This window comes from Ursus americanus, chromosome 2, assembly GCF_024610735.1.
Source record: "Ursus americanus isolate L20-20 chromosome 2, mUrsAme1.1.p, whole genome shotgun sequence".
Taxonomy (NCBI): domain Eukaryota; kingdom Metazoa; phylum Chordata; class Mammalia; order Carnivora; family Ursidae; genus Ursus; species Ursus americanus.
The window spans coordinates 20,699,325-20,717,328 of NC_142128.1; the positions used below are offsets into that span (position 1 = coordinate 20,699,325).

At 49.8% G+C, this 18,004-nt stretch overlaps 1 pseudogene across 12 annotated transcripts in view; it reads right to left on the reverse strand.

Moving 5' to 3' along the window:
- Positions 1-689: 689 nt before the first annotated feature.
- Positions 690-18,004, reverse strand: part of LOC148110505 (thyroid receptor-interacting protein 11 pseudogene) — a 47,060-nt pseudogene continuing 29,745 nt past the window's right edge. For 3 of the 12 annotated variants that reach the window (XR_015727512.1, XR_015727510.1, XR_015727511.1), the window contains one exon: positions 690-17,711. The product of XR_015727512.1 is annotated as a thyroid receptor-interacting protein 11 pseudogene, transcript variant X3 (transcript). Of the gene's footprint in view, positions 18,002-18,004 lie in introns of those variants that run through there. The other 9 variants (XR_015727526.1, XR_015727517.1, XR_015727529.1 and 6 more) reach the window with 8 other exon arrangements.

An 18,004-nucleotide genomic window follows, 5' to 3' on the forward strand; every position in this document is an offset into this window, starting at 1 on the left:
ATAGTTATTTCTATATCTTCCTGCCTTACCATACCTGATTAGAATATACCCTGGTCCCATTAAAACTCTGAGACCGCCTAGGGGCAGCTGGGTGGCACAGTCAGTTAAACTTTTGGCACAGCTCATGATATCAGAGTCATAGGATTGAGCCTCTTGCTGGACTCCGTGCTCAGGGTGGAATCAACCTGGGATTCTCTCTCCCCCTCTCCCTCACCTCCCTCCCTGTTTTACTCTCCCATTCTCAATCTCTAAAATAAATAAGATCTTTTAAAAATAAAACTCACAAGGGAGACCAACAAATTTAAAAGTGGTAAATATTTTGCTATTACATATTTGGCCAATATGTTCTGTTTAGTGCCTATTTCAACATCTTGAACTTGAAGGGGACATGTTTTACCTTGTTATGCAAAGGGCACCCAAACCACATTGTTATCACATGATATCCTTGAGGGCAGGAACTTACTGCACCCATCTTTCTCCAGGAACATAGGTATGACATCACTTTTGTGACATCCTACTGTGAGGACATTTGTTTGACACACTTGTTAAGGACATACAGGTGCAGAGGCGCTGGGGTGGCTCTGTGGGTTAAGTGTCTGCCTTGGTTCAGGTCGTGATCCCAGGATCCTGGGAACAAGTCCCACATAGGGCTCCCTGCTCACTGGCAAGCCAGCTTCTCCCTCTCCCTCTGCCCCACCCACCCCTTGTGCATTCACTCTTGTGCGCTTTCTCTCTGGTAACTAAGTAAAATCTTTAAAAAGAAAAAAGGACACACGAGTCCAACATCGCTCTGTATTTTTTGGGTTCTGGACACAACTTATTTCTTGTTTATAAATTTTACTGAAGCCCATTTACGCTGTTACTTGTAAATGAGCCCACGTTGGGTGGGCTCCCCTCAACAAAAGGCTCTAGAATCCGTCCAATTTAAACCACCTGTTAGGGGGCGACTGGGTGGCTCAGTTGGTGAAGCCTCTGCCTTTGGCTCAGGTCATGATCTCGGGGTCCTGAGATAGAACCCCACATTCGGCTCCCTACTAAGTGGGGAGCCTGTTTCTCCCTCTCCTTTGGACTCCTCTGCCAGCTCAAGTTCTCTCTCAAACACATAAATAAACTTTTTAAAAAATCCCCTGTTAGTGCCCTAGTGAAAAGGCTTTAGCAACCTCCTCTCCCACTTTCTGGAGTCCCTGGACCACCCATGGTATCTGTAAATTGTCCATGGGCTCCCAATGCAAGAAACGGCCCCCCTTGGCCCTGGGTTATAGACCATGAAAGCAACAATTGCTGGCCATGCACTGGGCTCTCCTGGAAATAAAGACTCTCACGGATTCTGAGCCTTCATATCCAGCTGTCTGTTATTCCTTGGGTCATGGGACCCCCCACCAGCTCAATATAGTTAGCAAGGCCGTCTTGCTACAGGCTGAGGCCAATGTCTGCTTCTCCTACCTGAGCCTGGGGGTGGCTGCTTCTGTCCACAGTCCATTGCCAGACTCCATGGTGCTGGAGAACGTCAGCCCTTCCTTCTACCCTTGGACACCTGGAGATTCCCATGGGATCAACTGAGTGAACATCAATGGGAATTGATACATTTGGTTTTGACGACCGCCTCTCACTCTTGCTCAGGTGCCAACTTCACTTCCTAGGGAAGCACCTGTCCTACACCTTAAAAGTCTCAGTGCAGGTTGAAATTGACATGGAGACAGTAGAATCCACTGTGACGGAAAACATCAGATTAAGACTCAGTATTGGGGCACCTGGGTGGCTCAGTTGGTTGCGTGTTTGCCTTTGGCTTGGGTCACGATCCTAGGGTCCCAGGATTGAGCCCCACATAGGGCTCCCTGCTCAGCTGTGGGCCTATTTCTCCCTCTCCCTCTGCAGCTCCCGCAGCCTGTGTTCTTCCCCTACTTTCTGTGGCAAATAAACAAGTAAAACCTTAAAGTAAAAATGCAAAGAAGTCTGAATGGATGGTTTCCTGCATACAATGGAGCAATTAGCCTTGAACTGCAAATGAAGATGTGGAGTGGCTTTTGAGAAAATGGACTAGGCAGTCCATCATGGACATTTGGAATAAAAATCACTTAAATCCTGATGATAGGAGCTAGTTAAATAATTTAGGGTATATCCATAAAATGCTGGGTTTTCTATTAAAGAATAAACTGGAATTCATTCACATTTGGAAAGACCTCTAAGGCACAGTGATTTAAAAAAAAAGTCAGAAAATACTATACTCCCAAATAGGCAAATACACATATATTTCTAAAAGGCCGGAGAGAAATCAGGTTACCCATAGAGTGATTTCCTAGGCAACAGAAAAACAAATGGAACAACAATTAAAAATGAAAAAAAAAGAGAGAGAGAGAAATGGGACTTAGCTGAGTAAAGCAAATTTACATTTTTTTTTAATTGTACGCATCTTGTACTTTCACGCTGTTCACCTTGTTTCTCGTACGAGGTGTGTGTGTTCGTGTATTTGGTAAGTTCGGAACATTAAAACCAGTTGATGTGTTCCTTACCCAGGGTATATGTAGATACCTGCTCCTTGTGAAAACATTACAGCATTACAAACAATATTGGAAGTATCCTTGGACCACAGCCTCCAACCCCACCAATGTCTACTCTCATAAGAAGTCACCACTGTTTTCAGTTTGGGGAATACCTCTGCAGTCATTAAAAGACCTCTGTTCTTGTTAAGTCATAAAAGAATATTTTTATTAAGCTGAAAGCAAAACTGCAAATATATTACGTTTTGCAAAAGGCCATTTTGGGCTAAGGTAGACACACAGAGTGACTTGCGTTCTTCAAAGAGCCGTCTCCTCTCCGGCTTGAGAATCGTCTATTTCTTTGAGGGGCCTGTGGCCACCATTCCAACCTTCGTGGCAGGTGACAGTATTTGGGGCGTGTATGTGGGGAAAGCATCAGTGACAGCATTTAGAAGAAGGTGCTCCGATCCATCCGTTTCTGGTCCTGGGGGGGTAATGAGAGACACAGCTGTGGTGCGGGGCTTCACATCTTTTTTTCGGGCTGTGGATCCTAGGGCAGTGTTCAGATGTTGTGGGCCTTGTTTCTTAGCCACTTTTCCCCTTCCTCCTGAATCTGGGGGCTTCACGGCATAAGCAGAGGGTTTAGGTGGTGGAGAAGCTGAATGTGATTCCGCTTCTAGAAACTGGACGAAAAGTCCTGAAAAAGAATTGTTGGCCATAGCTCGGTGACTTGGTTTCCCGGGTGTGTTGGGGGCGCTTCTGGATCCAGGCCCCCCAGTCACCCAGCTGGTAACCCCACCTGGCCTTTCACTGAACAGCTGGCGCATCTGGTCTTCTTGGATCCCCAGCGTGCCTGCCATCAACCTTAAGGCTTCCTGCCGGTCGGCATCAGGTGCTTGCAAAGAGCCCACGAAGAGTCTCCTCAGGAGGGTTTTGTCCACCATGCCTTCGGACTTACTTACTAAGTCCATCAGTTTCTTCTGGGTGTCCTCCAGGACTTCCTGCTGGACCTCGTTCTGTTTCTTGACTTCTTGGAGCTGGTCTTCCTTCAGACCCAAGTCAGCCTTTGCTTTCTGGAAGCGTCCCTGCAATGACTTCAGTTTCCCTTCTAGGCTGTCTGCCTTTTCCATCCACTCGGCGAGTTCCAGCTTGAGGGCGGCTAGAACGTGACCGTACTGCCTCCCTTCCTCCTGGGAGGCTGCAAGCTGGAAGGCGGCTTCCTCTTTCTGCTGGGTGATCATGTGCAATTGCTCCCGCAGCGACTGCACCTGCACACTGGCTCGATGGCTCGCGTTTTCCAAGGCCGTGGAAGACAAAACGAGCTTTCCCTGCAAGACCGTCACTTCCTCTCTGAGTTGAGCCACTTTGCCTTCTGAGACCAAAGCTTCGCGGCGACGAGAATCTTCGGCTTCTGAAGCGACGTGACGCCGTCTCTCCAGCTCCTGGGTGAGGCGTGATTCTCTCTCCCGTAAATGGTGCACCTCCTTCTGGAGGGCACAGGTTTCCATTTGTTTCTGTGTCAGTGTCAGCAGGACTTCCTCTCTCTCCTGTGGACACACAACTGTCTGGTCCTGCACGGATGCAACTGCATCGACGAGCCGCTTCGCTTCCCCGGTCTCGCCCTCTTCTTTCCCTCGCAATACTTGCTCCAAAGCAAGTGCCTCCTCTTCCACCGCAGCGGACTGGGATTCCTCCTCTCTCGGCAGCATGGAAAGCCGCCTGTTGGTCTCTTGCAAGGCCTGATTTTCCATTTCCTTTTCTCTACACGTTTCCACGAGCTTTGCATTTTCCTCTTTCAGTTGACACACATCCGTTTCAAAATCTGCTAGTCTCTCCTTCAAATCGGTGACTGCCTGCCTCAAAAGGTCATTTTCACTCACTTGGCTACTGAAGTTCTCCTGCAAAGAAAGCAATCCCTCACTTTTCGCTTGCAGTCGGAGCTCTTGATCCGGAATGAAGTTTTGCAGAACGGCCTGTTTCTCCTTCAGCGGCTCCATGTCGGAATCCCCGTGTTCCTGTTGTTTGCCTTCTCCTGGGGACGCGGCCGACACGGAATCCATCCATCTCTGCTTCTCTTCCTGGAGGGTTCGAATCATTGTATCTTTTTCTTGCATTGATTTTTTTAGCTCTTCTACCTCCTCTTGGCGCAACTGAGAAGACTGGCTCACTACGTCAGATGTCACGGCCTTCAGAGAGTCCGCTGGCTCTGAGGAGTCGGGGGAGGGCTGCAGGAAAATCGCGTCCAGTTTCCCTAAGAGGAGATCCTTGGCGTGGCAATTCTCCCCGATGCTGAGCTGAATTCGTGCCAGGTCCTTCTCTAAGTGTTCTAAGGTTATTTCCTTGCCTCTGTAAGTCTGGATCAGGTCCATAGAGGTCGCCTGCAGTTTGGAATCCTCCTCGCTGCCAGTGCAAGCCCGTGCCTGGAGCTGGCGAAGATCGCTCTGAAGCTGGGATGCCCCCCGCTTCATGTTTTCGACCGTGGTCATCACCTGCTCTTTCCACTCTTCCATGATCTTCACTCGCTGTTTGAACGTGTCCCGTTCCCGCAGAAGCTCCTTGAACTGATCGATGTGAACGCCGCGAACCTCATCACCAGTGCTGGAGGTCTGCAGGATGGTCAATAAAGTCTGACATTTCTGACTTAAGGCATCCACTTCGAGGTCTTTTTCTCGAATAATGTGTGATAAATTCTGAATCGTTTCTCTAAACATCTCCTGACCACTACATTCAATTCTCGGGGACAGTTTCCGATTTTCCTCTTGCATCCTCTGGAGCTCTGCTTCTTTGGCAGCAAGTCTCTCTGTCATTTTCTGATACTCCCTTGTCAGATGGCTATTCTCCCTCGTTTTCTCATTTAAGACAGCCAACACTTGGTCGCTTTTCGAAGCACACTCTTGCAATTGCTGCTGAAGTCGCTCCACGTCCACGTGCTGGCGCTGAGAAGCTGCAGAGATTCTGCTGGAAAGACCCTCGATCTCCAAATCCTTCTGCTGGATAATCTGAGTTAGTTTACCAATCTCCTCTTTGGACAGCCGATCGATGTGTTCGGTCAATCGGATGTTCTGTTCAGTTAGAAGCTTCATCTCCACTTCTTGCTCTTTTATTCCTTGGACTGATCTTTGAGTTTCGCCTTTAGATGGATCAAGCTTCTCACTTCCGTTCTCTCTAGGAAGAGGCTGACTGCTTGTGACTTGAACGTCGTCACAGTGCTCTGCTGCAATGTGCTGGCTTTTGTCAGGCAGCTGGGCTTTCATTTGGTCTAATGTGTCTTGCAAATTCTGAATCTCCTGGTCTTTCGCTGCAAGGAGCTGAGCGCGTTCAATATGCAGCTGCTCCTGCTGGGATTGAAGATGGTCCACTTTCTGCTTCTGCTCCTGTAGAGACTGAAGCAGTCTTATCTTCCCCTGCTGCTGGTTGTGAATGATCTTCTGTTGTTCCTTTACTTCCTCCTCGAGGTCATCTTTTAACTCGTTCAGTTGGAAGACTTCACACTCCAGTTCGAGGATTTTAGGGTCAACCACAGGTACAGGGCGACTCTGTTGTCTCAGGCGCTCCAGTTCTTCTTTCAGATGATGATTTTCGGCGGTCACGGAGGTGAGACGCATGTCTTTGTCCTCCACGGTTTGCTCTAAAAGGTCATTGCTTCTTGAGGCTTTTTCTTTAATGACCTGTGTCAATTGCTTCTGCTCCTCCAAAGCAGAGGACAGCATGTCCTTGGTTTCTCTGTGGTCGGCGTCCATCTGCTCGATCTTCTTTTGGAGGTGGAATAGTTCCAGGTCTTTCTCTTGCATGAGTTGGATCAAACGTGCATGCTCTAAAGGTAACAATTTCTTGATGGTTTGCTTGTACTTCCTCTTCTCTTCCAACGCCTTCTTCTCAGCCCGACACAATTTCGCTACTAACCGCCCTTTTTCGATCTTTAAAGCCCTCACAGCAATGTTGTTTTCCAGACACTCCTCGTTGTGACGGAGAATCGATTCTTCCAGCTGGTGTCTTACATCTTGGAGTGCCAAAACCAACTTCTGGTTTTCTGCTCTGACATCAGAAGCAACGTTCTTCAGATTGTCGTTCAGCCGCTCCATCTCTGCAAGTTGTTGCTCCACCCGTCCAAGCTCACTTTCCCTTTGCTCATACTCACGTAGTTGTTGGCGGTGCCTCTCAATGACGTCGGCCAGTTGCTTCTTGTGGAGACTCTGTAATACCGATACTTCAAGTTGGTGTTCGTCTAGCTTCTTCATCCGTTGTTGTTCTAGGTCCCTGATGGTGGTCTTCAGTTTCCAAATTTCACTGGAGTCTAGTATCTTTGATGACGACTGAGACAAACGCCTCCAGTGACTAACCTCAGCCTCCAGTGTTTCGATGTCCTTCAGGAGTCTGTTGATTTGTGCCTGTGATGTGATGAGGTCCGCGAAGTCCATCTCCTCGCCAGTGGAAGTTCCCTTTCCCACGTGCCCGGTGAAATCAATGTGGCTGGTGAAGCAAGGCTCTCTGCCATCCACTTCCCCTGGGGAATGGTCTAGGCCAGAGCCCAGGCCACCAACCCAAGGCAACATCTCTGCGGGTCATAAAACTGTCCTGGTCCGCTGTGGAAAAGCGTCCAGTGCAGTCGGACTACCCCGCCAAGTGTCCCAGAACCCCTGCCTGCGCGAGCCTAAGAATCCCAAGACAATAAGCGTTTCTAGGCAACGCTTGCGTGGGCCCGGCCCCCCTCCCCTCTGCAGGCCAGGTCCTTAGGAAAGGCCAAGGCCTTGGTCTTTCCCAAGGCCGTCTTTGGCCACTGGTCCCGGTCCCAGCCGCTCATCCCCACGACTTCTCACGCCAGGGCTGGGCCCCTTCTGCTTCTTCCCCCGCTTTCATGGCGGTCCTGGGCGGGTCCCGAGTGCATGCTCATGCCTCACCGCCCCCAGGTGCCTGCCCACACAAAATTCACTTGGCCCTCGACTTTCCCCCTAAGTGGTATCACAGTACACAAACTCCTTTGGCGTGTGCTTTCCACGCAACCGAATCTTTTTAATGGAGGTGAAAGGTACACAGTCCCACGCACCCATCCACCTAGGAGTGAAGGTCCTAGGTGCATTTGACAAATGTCTACACACGTGTAAGGCATGGCCCTCAAGAGACTTTGGGCATTTCCAACCTCCAGAGGCTCCAGAGTGACCTGTCCCTCCCTGCCTCGTTAGCCTGCGGGGACAGTGAGTCCCACTCCTGGGTTTGCTGGTTCACTGGCGGCCGGGAGCGCTGTGACCCATCAACTGCCTCCCGCAGGTGTGCGGCCTAGACCGGGGAGGGGGTCGCGGGCGGTGGCAAAGACCGTGCTGGATAGGGGGCTCCTGGCATCTCACAGAGAGGCCTGGGGTTCAGGCCTTGGGTGGAGGAGGTGCTGGGAACCACACCCCTTGCCTGGTCCCACAAGGCCCCCGGTGGGCGGTGCCACCGGATGAGAGGCAGAGAGGGCGGGGCTCCCGTCCAGGAACAGCTCCACAGCCGCCTGGGCCCTGAGGTGATGCAGCCCTCTGAGCGGTTCCCAAGCTGCCCTGCCCAAGCCCCTTGGTCAGCCGCCTCCACCAGGAAGAAGCAATCCAACTGCATGACACAGGGGCCAGCTAGACCGCGGGTAGGCGAGTGCGCCGATCTGGGTTGGCATGGGATGAGCCGATTGGGGACGCTGGCCTGGCCGCCTCGGCAGGGCCGGCTGTTTTCTGGGCCGCGCGCTCGATCCCTTGCAGCACGCGGGATCTGGGACCGGGCTGCGCCACGTCGCGACCTGGAGCCCAGCTCTGGGCCAGCGCCAGAGCCCCCGGGGAGCAGCGGGGTGGGTCGTCATCCCGCCGCCCATTGTCCAGGCCCGCAGAGCATCGCCCAGGAGGGAGTGGACCCGAGCCTTCCCCTGACCTCCCCTGGCCTTCCTCTGACCTCCCCCGGGGTTTGCCCCGGGTGAAAACTCAGGTAACCCTTGTGCCTGAGGCCAGGCGGACGCTGTGCTCTGGCGGTGGCGTCCTCAGCCTTTCAGGTTCGCCCTGCTGCTGCGGACCCTCCACGTCCAAGTGCCTGATGGCAGTAAATAAGGAAGGGATGATCAGATCCCATCGGATGCGCCCAGGGAGTTTCGGTGGTCCATGCAGGGGCTGTACAGGTGTTGCTGTTCCCAAACCCGGGCCCCTATGGACCCGACTGCCCAAGTTTTTGATATTGACAAATTGGGACCTGGGTGGAAAGAATTGTGGAAACGCCTTGGGCCGACTTTTAGTTTAGCTCTTTAATAGCTTTTTAAAAAGCCTTTCTCCCTTTGGATTTGGAAGCAGATCCTTCTCCAGGTTTCTTGGGGACTGTTTTCATGCTTGACAGGAAACATTCTCCATTATGAAATGACAGAAGACACCAGGGTTTGCAGACCACCAGGCTGTTGGAACAGGAACCACTGGTGGTTTTGAGAGGTCCTGGAGGTGACTGTCATGTGCCCAGGTATCTGGGACACATCTTTCAAGGTCTTTTAGGGCAGTTAGCTGTACTGGACCTAGTGACTGTTTTTGCTGGGCAGAGACATGAAGGTGTGAGTCTTCCACAGCTCTTGCTTCTTTTTTTCCAAAAGTTGGGTCAAAGGGGGAGTTTGACTTGGCCAGAACACGTGCGGATAGTTCCGTGTGTGTGTGTGTGTGTGTGTGTGTGTGTGTGTGTACCAAAATACTTTGACTTCCCCTCCCATTTCCTCAATTTCCTTTTTTAAGGTTTGGGTCCCCCCCACCCCACCATAACTTTTTGCTTAGTGGCTTAGTTTTGTTGTTTAACTTTGTTGCTACCCCACCCTATTACCTTAGTGTGCATTTATCCTGTTGCCAGAGTTGATGCCTGTGCCCTAAGTCTAGCGCTGCCTACTTTTCTGTCATTTGTAGGAAATGATAGAAATAATGCCCAGCGGGAGGTAGACAGGATAGTAGTGATGTAGTTTTGGAAGGCAGGTGAGGTTTGGTGGGCTGAGATCTCGAGCCAACGCCCGAGAAAGAATTCTTGAGACGTCTTTAGGGCAAAATGCTGGTTTTCTTAAAGCACTGGGACAGGATCCCTGGGCAGAAAGAGCTGCTGTAATGGGGTTGTGGGGGCAACTGATTACATACTTGGGAGTTGGGAGAGGGAAAGAAAAGGGAGGGCTTCAAAAGAACTTTCCTACGCTAAAGAGGATACTGGAGACCTTGCCATTGTCAGGTTAAGGTTGTTTTCCCTTCTAGCAAGGTATTAACATTAAGATAGTTGGAAGTTTCCTGGAGGAATGTCACAGGGTATCAGCCTGTGCTTTGTCCTTCTGCTCCCTCTTCAGGAGTGGGGGCCAATGATTCAACAGAGAATCTGTAAATGAATCCTAAGATAATTCCTTGTGAGCTTTCTTACCCCCGCCTCCCTTTGCATTCTTAGTAACATGCCTTGTAAAATCAATATTCAATGACTGTCAAGACTGATTTGTCATGTTGTCATTCTGGCCTCTTTATATACTGTATCAGGAAAGGGGTGTTTGCTTTTTTTGTGCAAAGTTCTGAGGTATTTATTTATTTATTTATTTATTTATTTATTTATTTATTTTATTTATTTAACAGAGAAAGAGCACAAGCAGGGGGAGCTGCAGGGGGAGAGGAGGAAGCAGGCTCCCCACTGAGCACGGAGCCTGACCTGGGGCCCTATCCCAGGACCCTGGGATCATGACCTGAGCCGAAGGCAGAGCCTTCACCAACTCAGCCACCCAGGGGCCCCAGTTCTGGGCCTTTTCAAGCTACCAAGCCAGTCGGCCCCTCTTTGGCCCCAGCTTCCTCTGTAGCAGGTTCTCTCTTCACACCTGGATTCTGGCCATACGTGCCCCACTTCTAGTTTATGGAGCAGGCCGAGCATTCTTACCTCTTAGCCTCTACCTGAGATTCTCCGGAGTTCCTTTCACCACACCAGCCCTGTAGCTGCCTCCTACTCATTCTTCAGCTCTCCAGGCCAAGGTGTCTGCCTCTAAAAGGCCTTCCCTGATGCTCCCGGGGGACGTTCCTAAGTCCACACAGCACCTGGTTTTCTATGATGCAGTGGCCTCTTTACTTGTTATTGTTCTCCAGTAAACAAAATGCCTTGAGAGCCCTTGCTGTCTTTCTCTTTCATCTCCCAGGGTCTGCTGTGGTGCCTAGCACAGGGTAGAAACTCCACAAAGACTATCAAATCCAGTGTAAATCTAGTTCCTACCAGATCGCCCTGGCGGTGTGAGCCCAAGTATGGGAAAATGAAAACTGGATAGAGTCAGTGGTGATTCATACTGGGACTGTAATTCTGGCCCTGACCTTTGACTCTGTTTGAAAATCGTTATTGCTCGATGCCAGTGGAAGCCGAGGCTATTACAGAGCTATGAAGGGTATGCCAGTTATGCTCCCAAAGTCAAAACTGTTTTTCTGGGGAAGCTTTTGCTTCACTGCTGTCGATTTCCTCGACATATCTGTATTCCTTCCACTCCGGTCATTGTCAAGGCAGAGGGAGAAAACACGGAACCAGGAGAGAGCCTAGAATTGTGATTCTGTGTTATCGTGTTACTGGCAGACATCAGAAGTGGGATTCTGGGTGCATTGCACTCAAGAGGAAGGCTAGAAAGCATAGGTCCCCTTCGCCCATGAGTGAAGTCGTGTGTGTGAATGGCATGCCCATCGTGTGTGTTATCCATTCATAAAAGGCCATGTTGTCTTCCCAAGAACAAGGACCTTGTCAGCAACCACACAGTGAGGTTCCATGGGACGAACATGGGGGAGAATTAGGAATGGCTGCAAGGAGGGAGTTCTCATGATGTGATGTGTTTACAATGGGAGGATGAGTGTGTGTTTCAGAAGATGGTTTGTGTATCACAGACATGAGGCAATGTGGTGGTCTCAGGACAGGGGGGTCCCAAAGAAGAGAATTAGGATGGCTGATTCATCAAGGGGCACTTATGGAGGCCACACTGTGTACTGTTCAAGGTATTAAAGAATCACAAGTGAACACAACCCAGTTTCTGCCCTGAAGGGGCTCAATAGATCTGTGGAAGAGACAGACAAGCAAGAAATAATTATAGACCATGAGACAAGTGTTTAGAGAGGGACAGCTAATACAGTGAGCAACACTCCACTCTGAGTGAATGGACAGAGGTACCAAAACCAAACAAACAGACCAGAAGGAAATTGGAGCAGAGCCTTTCCTCCCATCTGTAAGCACGACTTTCAATGTTCTCTCCTATTGATTAGGTCTCTTTTCCTTGTAAGAGAACCCAACTCGAATTGCCCTAAGCCAAGATGGGAACTTTACTGGCTCATATGTGACCCAGAGTCCAAAAGGACTATGGCTGCAGCCAGGGCTGGATCCAGGGGTTCCACTCACTAGAGAGGCTGTGTCCACAAGGAGACACCCCTGCCCCACCCAGGTTTCCTCCCTCCTCAGTTCAAGTCCCAGAGGGACATAGACTACTTTTCACTGTGGCTAGAGCCCCAGGACAGACTCTGAAGATGTCTGGCTGGGTCCCATGCCATGCCCTGGAAATGCAAATGGAGTCAGCCCCACCCAAACCACAGGGAATGGCAATGGGGGAGTACTGGTCCCCCAGAGAACACTGGGTGCTGTTACCAGCAGGGGAGAAGGAGTGCTGGTCAGAATACACTAAGTATTACATCGTGTCTTTTGTAGGGAAAGAGAACCGTCATCTACTCTTGTGAAAATCCAAATTAGTAAAGAGGATCTTGAAGAACAGTTTGGCAGTGGCTATTAGAATTCATAAGGGGCAATTCCTTGAGCCAGCAATTCCTGCACATACGCACGTGTACCTGTGCTTTCTACAACACTGTTTAATAGAAAACCATATAAAATGCAGCTATCTAAAGGACCATCAGTACTGAATACATTAAGTAAAAAGGAATTTCCATGCAAAGGAGAACTAGAAAGCCATCAGAAATAATGAGGCAGAGCTATAAATGACAATAGAAGCACAGCCATGAGTTACTAGGATCCAGAATAGTTACAAAACAGGACGTGTCAATTATTCGCTTTATTAAAATTATACATAAATCTATTTATTTTGAGAAATGTAGATTCACTCATTCAACAGATATATATTGAACTACAACCTATGTATTTATTCAGTGTATATGTACAGTCTTTCAGCAAAAACTTACTGACCCTTCTAGGTGCCAGGCACTGGACTGTATTTGTGTTTTCATGTGTGATATTGATCCGTCTCTAGGTGTACTGTTCATCCATAGAAGAAAACACTCTGAACACTGGTTATCTTGGTGGGGGGAGAGATTATGCAGGGTCTTTACTTTCTACTTCATACATTTCTGCATCGATGGATCAAAGGTAATGCAAAGCGTTAGCTCCTTCATTATAGGTAATCATTCCGACACAAGTATTCACCAAATATACAGAAAGTTATGATAGCGACAGTGTGGAGAAAACAGCCAGGCCAGCACATGGCACAGCCTGCACAGGTTCTACTTATAATCTGTAGGACGGAAACGAAGGATGGGGGAGATGTTCTTTCTGGGAGTCTCTTCACCAGGAGCATGACTGTGGCACTGTGGTTGCACAGAGGCCTGTCTCGCTGTCTCATGTTTCCTGTGTTATCTGTGTCCACCATCCCAGAAGGCCATCCTCTCTGGGCATGTCCTCTGACCTGAATTATTAGTAAGCCCCCTGAATACTCTGCCAGACACAGACTGAAAACGATGGAACATTCTGGAAGAGGTTTACCTTGGACTGAAAGGCTTAGAGGTGAGCAGGGAGTTGCTGGAAACACTCATACTTAAAACGTGAGGGGAAACCCGGAGCACAGGGGCCGAGGAGGTGATATAACAGGTGGAGCAGGTCAGGTACAAGACAGCGGGGAGCAGTGCGGGGGGACTGGAGGATGACAGCCCCCCTCCATGAAGCAGCCACCTAGGACTTAGGGTCTGATGCTGCCAGATTGGATGTTCCCAAGGAAAGCTGGAAACAGAGATTTTCAGGAAAAAATCTATTTTGCAGTGGTTGTAAATCACTGAAACCCATTTTGTAAAGATTGAAGAACGGGGACCTATGGACATCTGTTTTAAATTCCTTCACGGTAAATGCGATGCAGTGTAAACGTATCAGCAGAAGTACACTCTGCGTGACATCTCAAGTGCTCACCCGCAGGTGCAGACAGACAGACAGACACACACAGACACAAACACACACCCCTTTTAAAAGGAAAAGGGGAAAAAAGCAAAGAGCGTTCTGTAGTGCACATCGTACCACGTAGGTTAAGGGTACTTGCCGATTTGAAGTGGGTCCTCCAAATGTAGTTCTGTAATGGGTTGTGATAAGAAAGGCTTGACTCTGTGGGAAGATGGGAAAGAGAGAAATGAGTCAAGGAGCTCAGTTTCAGCAGAACCGCAAACACCCACTCCAGGAGCGGCAAATACATCCTGCTCCTGTTCAAAGCAAGGGCCACTCACTCCACAGGGCCGTCTGCTTCCTGACGTCTGGCCCTCGGCACACACACTCACACTTCAGTGGATTGGGGCTCTGGCGAGGTCACTAAGCAGGACACTCCGAATCGGATGCCCACTCACAATCTCATCATGAAATAATGAACACTCAGAAATCGCTCAGGATACGTCAACAAGGATTTTCCCGATGTTCCAGGTTTTCCAAGTCGTCTCCAGTTTTCTGCCTCTTCTCAAACAAAATCTTTAACACAGTGCTCACCGCTCACAGTTCACTGAAAAAAGGACTCCTATTCAGACTTGAAGTCAGTAACGTTGATGCAATGACTCCCTCCTCCAGGATATGCAAAAAATCAGACCTCAGAGAGCCGAATCCTCCATCACAACAACCATACACAAAGGCCAATGCGTTTTTCAGCCCAGAAGCACCTCTGGGCTTGAGTGAGAGCCCGCTTCCTCTTAGTTCACTCGGGGTCCCAACAGGCTAGGACATCGTCTGCAGAGGCACAGCCTCAGATGCCAGACGGCAACCGAACAGCATATTTTCTGTAAGGGAATCCTGTATTTGGAAAGGGTGAAAACCTTGTTATCATAGGATAAACTAGATCAACCTCATACTTGAAAACTATTTCCAGATGATGAGAATTAGAAATCCTTGAAGGACAAGCTGAAACTTTTATGCTCACCAAAAATTTTTTTAAAGGCAATTCTTGGCATTTTATTGAAATCACTCATTTAAAAAGAAGGAAGGGAGTTCCCTTCCAAACCCTCGGGCTTGAGGCCAGGGCTTAAATCTCAGCTCCACCCCTTCCTTCACAGGTGCCGTGATGGAAATTCGCTTCACTGCTTTGAGCCTCGGTTTCCCCACCAGAATTCACGAGGCTGCTCTGAGCACTGAGTGAGATGATGCAAGGGAAGCATTGCACACGGTGCTACAAAAGCTCCCAGCAGAGATTCACAAACTCGCCCTCTACAACTCTGCAAACTCCTTAAAACCTGGTCAGCGTGGCCCCCGGAATATCTCACAGACCGTAAATGACTAAGTTCAGCCTCCCATTCATTCGCTCAAACAATATTGACGACGCATCTGCTCTGGGCTGGGCACCTCTCTATGCCCTGGAGATAACGAAGTAGACAAAAGACACAGAACAATTCAGATCATGAAACTAGTGTAGGTCATTTCAAGGTTCAGAGAAATGACGTTCATGGACAGAACAGTCACAAGGGAGAGTGTATTGCATGTGGAAGACTGCTCGACAGGTTGGAATGAGGTCCCGGGGCCAGCAAGAAAGCGGGGAGGGGGTCCAAGGGGAGGGCCCCCTAAAATGAGGTCTCCAGCATGCATCCGGCCCCCTCCTGACCGCTGCCTCTGACTCTGCCCGGCTCTGTCCTCTGGTCCAAGCCACACTTACTGGATGCTGGGCAGCTTTCTCGTGACAATCACTGCAAAGTCGACCTCAAAAATATTTTCATGGGAGATCTTCATCCTGAGGAAAAATACACAGCAAGTTTGCTAATTCTGTATTCCCGCATACATTTACTGACCATCTTCATGTACCGAGTACTAAGCCCCAAACAGCAACGGGCTATTTCGGGGATTAAAATCAGGAACAATATGGTCAGAAAGGTACTTTTCAGGTGACTTTGGTCTCTGTGTGGAGAATGGATAGAGGACAAAAGTTAGGAGATTCTCAGAGCCGTCCAGGAAGAAGGTCCAGGGAAGAATTCACAGGGAGCCTGAACTGGGGGAGCAGCCACTGGCATGGAGGTGGGGAGGCACTGAGAGGCGCTGGGGAAGTAGGAGCTAACAGATTTTCCAAAAAGCAGACTGAGACAGATTAGAGAGGGTCAGGAAACAATTGTGTGTTTGCGGGGGAGGGGTCGGGGCCAGCATGTGCGGGATCAAATAGGATACAACAGCAAACATCACAAAGCATCCCCGTCAGTGAGGGCGAGCACTGTCTTGTGGTACATTTACGTTTTTCTGTGAGAGTCGCCTACGGTGGGTGGGAAAGGGCAGGCGTCTGCAGCCAGGGAATGGGGGTCAGATCCCACTCCACCACGTGTCTGCTGTGAGGTGCTGCAAGTCACTAAACTCCCTGGGCCAAGCTTTCCTCGTGTGCACAGTAGAGAAACTGACTGCACCTCACGGGGTTGTGAGGACTCATGAGGAAATAAATATACAAGCCACACGCACAGCAGGACCTGCGCTAGTAAGCGCCAAGGGTGTGCCTTTGATTTACTGACACGGGTACACAGATGTGGGGCCTGGCCTGGGCTGTACATGTATTTTTACTGTGGGCTGCAGTAGAGAAAGTGTGAAAGCCACACACAGAGACACACACACACAAACATACACACTGAGTTAGACAAAGACAGTCATACGCACAGAGACGCAAAGACCCACACACAGCGGCACACAGACAGAAGAGACAGACACAGAAACAGAGATACAAAATACAGACATGTAGACACACAGACCCCTACACACAGACACACAGAGAGGCAGAGACACAAAGACACAAACACAGAGACACAGACACACACACGCAGAGACTCACAGAGAACGACACACACACACACACACACACACACACATAGAGAGACACACTAACGGCCCTGCTCCACCACCTGCCTCCCCAGCCTGGTCACCCCCTGGGCTCCTAGCACATTCCCCCCATCTCTGTCGTGTCCACTCACTCACTCAGCCCTGAGGAGGATTCTCGAACGCATTCTCTCCTCAGCTCACCAACTGCAAGGACACCCCTTTCTGGCCTGTTTCAACCACACACTGCGTGTCTCCTGCAACAGCTCCTCACACCCCTGAGGCCTGGCAAGAAACAAGGCGCTCCACAACCTGCTGACTGTTCGGCATCCCCCCCGCCATGCATGCTTTTAACACCCTCGTGTCCACCTTACTTCTATTCCAGAAATACAGAACCAGTTGGTCAAAGGGGAAAGACAAAGAGAAACACAGATGCCGGTGTCCAGAATCCGGTGGTGGTGTCGCCGGTGCAGGCTGGGCCAAAGGAAAAGCGGGGGTCAGGATGATACCCCTGTTTCTGATGTGAACACCTGTGCAGGGAAGAGCACCGTGTATGTAGACGGTAGTATGTAGTATGTATATTAACTCACCTATGTAGACAGTCAGGAGCGATGGGAAGCAGGGATGGGGGAGGGTCGCTGTCTTAGGGGTTGGCATGATGGGGTCAGAAATCACAAGCAAGCATTTTCTAGTAGGAGGTGATCCCTATGGGTTAAGTGTCAGAACTATAGGTCCAGCTACCCCCAACCTAGTGGAAAAATCAGAGGGTCTGGTTTGGGGGAGAGGGAGGGTGACAGAGGGACACAGGAGGAGAGAGTAAAGGACCGCTTCGTGATGTATCAGAAAAGACAGGCTCACCCATCTCAACCGTTCACTCTCAGAGCTGCCACACATGCCTGCCCGTCTGCAGAGCGCGGCGATGGACGAGCTAGCTGAGGCTACTGGGAGGAAAGGCTTAGGGCAGACGAGAACTAACTTCTGCTAGGAAACTCCACAGCACCCTTCCAGAACATTACTCCCACGACAGGAAAGGGTAAGGAGAGTCTAAAATTCCCAAAGACAATGAGAACAATTAAAAGCAGATGAAGGACAGCATACACTCCCACATCTTCTGTAGGACTTCTTACTTTAGTATAAAGAGCTTCCCCTTGGGGCGCCTGGCTGGCTCAGTCGGGTGAGCGGCCGACGATGATTTCGGTTCAGGCCACGATCTCAGGGTCCTGGGATCCAGCGCAGCATTGGGCTCTGTGCTTAGAGGGGAGTCTGCTTAAGATTCTTCCTCTGCCTCTGCCCCTCCCCCCCCAATAAAAGTCAAATCTTAAAAAAAAAAAAAAAAAGAACTCCCCATGCATCAGCTACTTGACCTTCAGAAGAACTGACTAAGGGGTCACTGGGGAGGGAAAGCTACCAAAAGGCACACCTCGAGCCTCTAAGGAACAGACAGCTTCTTTCTGGGCTTTCGAAAAGGAGCAAAATGGCTGCAGCACATGTTTCCACTTTCGACTCTGGGATTCCCTGAGCCTGTCTGACACGCCACT